At 44.2% G+C, this 5878-nt stretch overlaps 1 protein-coding gene across 1 annotated transcript in view; it reads left to right on the top strand.

The window, feature by feature from the left end:
• The window catches only part of nav2a (neuron navigator 2a), a 162430-nt gene that overhangs the window by 78641 nt on the left and 77911 nt on the right, over positions 1-5878 (top strand). The window lies entirely within an intron of this gene.

Here is a 5878-nt window from a genome sequence, read left to right as displayed (position 1 = left end):
TATATATATATATATATATATATATAAAAATAAATATAATGTTCCTACTTTGCAGTTTTTCACTTATTGCAAGGGAGTCTAAAACTACTGTAAACCAAAAATGGCCTACATTAAAACCTAAACCTAAAATGATACAAGACCATATTTTTGAGGTTTGAGTATAAAATTCCAGTGTAAAGTTAAAAACTTCTTGTAACTTTGTAATAGTAACTTTCTCCTCACTCCCATCTGCCAATAAGCAAGCCATCAGAAACAACTTGACCTCTTTCACATGGTTAGGTTTCAAGGCCAAGTTTCTCTCATTCCCTGCAGGAAGCCATGAAAGTTGCACTGCCAGGAGCAAGGAAATGTATTCAGAGTGCTTCAGTTCTTTAATTAAAATGCTGATGCTTTGCAGAGAGGAAGACACTGACATTTTGTGTTATCTTTCTGCCAACATCGATGTCAACACATTTTAAGTTCTTCAAAGTTGTTGCTTCTAAGTGAACACAAAGTCTGACAAAAAGCAGACTGTAAAAAGAAAAGAGAAACATCAAAGTCATTTGTGGATAAGTCTCAGGAAATGACTGTAGGAGCAAAGTGAAGAGAAAACTGACGTGTTGTTGCAAAGAGAACAGACACAGAGGTATTTTACTGGAACTCCCTGTGGAAGAAGAAATACTGTAGCAGCACTGTAGTCAAAAGCCAGCACACACACACACACACGCGCGCACACACACACACACACAACTTTCTCCTTGTTCTGTGCTAATCCTAGGCTGGAGGTAAGTGGCAGGCTGTGATGACTGATGCTGCAGCGAGCGATAATAGCAGCACAGTCTATTTGAAGAGTTATCACTCCCTTACATTAATGAGGGCAAAGAGCTGAGGTAAGACTGAGCTTCCATTACCAAGCACCACACCCTCCTTCCACCCCCCCACCCCCCACAGCACCACCAAGGCTGGGGTTTGGCTGCTGATCTGCTCAGCCCAAGGCTGCGTTCACAAAGGCCTGATTCAACCTCACAGAGACTGTGAGTGGGCAGAGCGAGCCCACATGTGTGATCCTTACTCACCACCACTCATCAAACACTGGGACTGTATGATTACGTTCTGTAAGTGGAACCTTGCGGGTAAAATCAAGCCCGTGCAGGAGAACCCCACTCAGCGTGGCTCATTAGTCAGCCTTCTGAACGTCTGCAAACATTCTGCTCCGTGCAGACAAACGAGGATTTATTTATTCAAGTGTGCTCACCTGCGCAATGTGGGTGAAGAAACCTGCTGTCTTCCAGTCAGAGGAACAGTCGCTGCTCCTCCACTCTGCCCCACACCATTCCTCAGGCTGTCCATGTCAGAGACGCCCTTCTCCCGGTCCGTTTGGTTTGCCAGCAGGCCCGCAGAGCCGTTAGGTTTGGCGATGCTCATGGAGGTTTTGCCGTGCGACGTGACCGAGAGCACGGCGGCCTCGATGCTGCTGGTGGAGGAGCGGTTCCCGCTACGGGCTGCGGCTCCTGAGCGGCTGGGTCTCGGCAGGCTGCGGTACTGCAGCGTGGAGCGGGCACTCATGGGGAGGAAGACGTCGTCATGGTGACCCAACACCAAGCCTCCTTCCTGCCCGCCACACTTCAAGCCTCCTGATAGTGAGCGTGCCCCAGATTTAGGCATCTTGCCCAGGGTGGCCGACCCACTGGTGATGGTGGCGCCGCTTGCAGTAACCATGGTAACCATCCCAGTACATTGTTTCTTAAAGCCGAATGTGCTGGTGGGGGCACGTGAAGCCAGCGTGTGCATGTGGGATTGTGGGTCCGAGACGGTGTGCGTAAGTACGTTTGTGGTCGGCGTGCAGCCGGAGGGGACCGGCTGCTTCTTCGTCTCATCGCTGCTGCTGCGTCCAGCGTCTGAGGGCGAGCGCTGGAGGCCGTTTGAGCGAGGAGAAAGACGTCCTTTTTCTGACACCTTCACATCGTCCGTCTTACCTGCAGGACAGATCGAGACATCAACTCCCCAATAATTCAGCTCAACTCAAATAAAAGTGTTTTCTCTGTAACAAGTGCACATTTCTAGAAAACATTTAAAAAAATAACAAACTTGGACTAAATTTGGCAGAACTGATGAACCAGAGCCAAGAAATTACACATTTAAATCCAAAAATAAAAGCTTCTCCCCACTTTTTGCTGCTTTACCTGAATTGTGGCTTTTGATGCCTGCTGAAGCTGTGGAGCCTGTGCTGCTTGTGCTTTTAGTCCGGGGTGACGTCACCCCCACCTGAGTGCTCATGCCTCTTCTCCAGGAGCCTGTCTGGGACACTGAGGGGGTCTTCCTCCCTGAGCTGCCCTTGTCAGACTCATCAGAGACGTCGCAGGTCCTGCGGCTCCACTTGGGGCCTGTGTCCATCCTGACCCCGGCGTCTGACCCGCCGTCTGGCCTCTTCACCTCATCTCCTGTCCAAGCTTGATGAACTGCCGTGGAGGCCGAGTGCTTCTCTGCATCCGTCACAGGCTGGAGACGCACACAAACAGAGTGGGCCACATTTAACACTGCAGAAAATATTCAGACCAGAGGTTTTGAAGGTGCTCCGGTTTGTTACTACAACCATCCCTCTTGGGAAATCTTACAAACAACACAATAATGTTGATGAGTTCAGGGCCCAAGAACAAAACGGTGTAGTTCATTGGAAACTATACTGTTCTTGTTTTAGAGCGAGGTACAAGTTTTATAGAAAGGTGATCTCTGGTTTCTGAACCACCAACCCTCAGCACTGGCTCCCCTCAGGGCTGTGTGTTGAGCCACCTCCTGTTCACTCTGCTCACATATGACTGCGCACCAACCCATCCAGGCTGTCATATTGTAAAGTTTGCAGATGACACAACGTAGGTTGGCGAGCTGGTCTGTGAAGCTCAGTCCTCACCTCCTTCTACAGGTGTGCAGTGGAGAGCATCCTGTGATCCAGCATCAACATGTGGCATGGAGGCTGCACAGCTGCAGAAAGAAAAGCTTTGCAGAGAGTGGTGAAGGCTGCACAGAAGTCTGTTGGAGTCAGTCTCCCCACCATCACAGACATCTACACCTCCAGATGCAGGAAGAGGGCCACCTGCATCATGAAGGACCCCACTCACCCAGCACACACACTTTTTGCACTGCTCCCCTCATTAAGGAGGTTGAGGAGCATTAAGTGTAGAACCACTAGACTGAGGAACAGCTTCTACCCTGAGGCTGTTAGACTCGTGAATCTCTAACCAGAATAATCACTGTAATGCCACTTTAATTGGAGATTTGTGACTTATTTGAGCTGCTGATTATCCATGCTGCTGATAACATGCTGCTGATTATTTCATGCTGCTATTCATACCCATCTGTTCACCAAAGTCTTATGTTCAGGCTGATGTTGATACGCCATATTCTTTTACATTATTAGTGTTAAGCATATATCAGATCCTTATATACTGTTTCTTTTCATACTTTATATTTTTGCTCTTTTTGGGTGTAACTGGGACCTTGAGTACATAATTTCATTCCACCTCATGTACCACATGTGATGCAAATGTCACCTTGAACCTTGAATGTTTGAGCAAACATGTTGTTACATTTATTTTGTATTTGTTTTGAGCTTTTGCAAAGTCAGATAAGTTTCATTTCTCTCCGCAGATTTAAATATCAAAATTCAATAGTTGATCATATAGTAAGAACAAAATACAGCAACGTCACACTTGTAACCATTATCTTAGCTTCTTGTTTTAAAGATGTTTATTCTTTAAAGAATATATACAATGCATCAAGTTCACCAGCTGCCTTTTAACAAGGAAATGACACCAGCTGTGGTGGACACTACTTTAAGCTTCTGCAGTTAAGGAAACAAACAAACAAATAATAATTAAAAAGTAGAAAGTTCCTGGAGAAACTTTGACAAGGACTGTCAGGCTGCTGCTGATTGAAATTGGTGATTTGACAGTAGTATGTGTTGGGGTTCGCTCTCAGCTGCCAGTATAACGAATGTCGGCTAAATGGCTCTAAAATTGCTGAGTTATCGTATTTCTTCCTTTTTAGCTGAGTCAGACATCTTGGATTTTTTATTTGGATTCAGGATGTGATAGGGATTGTTGTCATCTACCACTGTTATCAAATTTCAGCTGAATCGCTCTAAAAAAAAGTTATATTTTTTCTCTTTTAGCTAAGGCAGCCATCTTGGATATTTGATTTTTATTAGGAATGTATAACAATCGCTCTCAGCTACAACCATAATTAATTTCAGCTCAATATCACAAAGAATGACCGAGTTACAGTCAATTTTGTGTTTGCATCTTGAATCAAAATGGCTCCAAATGTTAATCAGTTCCAAACATTTATCTGATGATTACATTATGTGAGTTTCAAACATATTCAATAGTGAGTTTCTGTTTTCCTCAGGGACCTCTACACTCTTCGTCATGTGACTTGACAGCAGCCGTTAGTGTGAGGAGCGTTCTCCCATTCGTTTCCTATGGGGAAATATGGCGTTTTTGTTAGCAAAATACGTTGCCATGGTAACTCCGATTGCCAATAAAAGTAAAAGCTTACTTCTCGAAATCGAGCCGGTCATTTTGTTATAACTTTTGTGGGGGTACGGTTGCGGTTCGTGCCGCATTAATGGAGACGGAAGAAATTTAAATAAGAAACCCTTATTAGTTGTAGAATAATAGATGCCTTCATGCATTGCATGGAGGCAGTGCATGGCCTCCATGCAATGGCAGTCCCCAAATATGTATTGGTGCAAGCTGATCTGCTCTGAGATCTTAAAAAAACAAAAACAACTCTGTCTACTGTAGCTGGTGTGTGCTAGCCCGAGGACAGATGAGACTTTCTTAATTTGCACTGTGTCAGGCAGCTGCACCAAGAGAAGGACTCCTTTCTACTGTCCTTTGTCTTTTAATCATCACCTTCACCTCTGCAGCAATAATAAAACAGTCATCACTGCCTCGCTGGCTTCACATCAGTGTGTACCGCTCGTGTGACTTTACTGGTATTTTCATAACCCAGTCTTGGTGCATAAACTGAAGAGTGGTGTCCAAATTCAGAAAAACTATGACATAATTAAAACAGTGAATAAAAGTAACTAAATGTTTTCTGGATACACTGCTGCAGAATGGAAGACCCATCCCTCAGATACTGCTGAAAAAAGCTGCTGCTGCTTATTAAATATCCATGAACTGTTCATGTGATGTGAACTGAAGTGCAGCTTTGTATCTAAAAGTGAAAATTCATTGAACTTTGAATCAAACTCATTGTGTCAGAAAAAGTATAATTCCAAATGTCACAAAGTTGCCACTGTGAGACTGTCAGGTGGCATTCCTGCACAGACTGGTGTGATAGTTGTGTTTCTGCTGGAAAACCTTTGAACATACAGATAATTTAAAAACATAGTAACTTCTGGTTTTCTGCTCTTAGTTTAAGTTACGTCCATAAAGCAGTTGGGCATATTTTAATGATTTAGAGACTTGTTGTTTAAATTAGGGTCAGTTTGTGAGCTGAAACAACACTTTAAGAAAAAACTGGTCCCCACAAAAACAGCCAAAACAAACTTTAATTAACAAATTAAATAATGCCTCCCAGAGTTTGTTCTATAACCTGTTGAGCATCATATTAAACTAGCAGAAGTCTGCCAGTGTCAAACAATCTTTGGTAAATCATGACAACAGAGAGGAGAGAGAACCAAAAACATGCATGTTAGGCTGATTGGTAACTCTAAATTGTCCCTAGGTGTGAGTGAGTGAGTGAGTGAGTGAGTGAGTGAGTGAGTGAGTGAGTGAGTGAGTGAGTGAGTGAGTGAGTGAGTGAGTGAGTGAGTGAGTGAGTGAGTGAGTGAGTGAGTGAGTGAGTGAGTGAGTGAGTGAGTGAGTGAGTGAGTGAGTGAGTGAGTGAGTGA

The sequence above is a fragment of the Nematolebias whitei genome, chromosome 2 (genome assembly GCF_014905685.2).
Source record: "Nematolebias whitei isolate Nwh7 chromosome 2, NemWhi1, whole genome shotgun sequence".
Taxonomy (NCBI): Eukaryota; Metazoa; Chordata; class Actinopteri; order Cyprinodontiformes; family Rivulidae; genus Nematolebias; species Nematolebias whitei.
The sequence above is the reverse complement of the archived record's forward strand: the minus strand, read 5'-3'. Positions and strand labels throughout refer to the sequence as shown.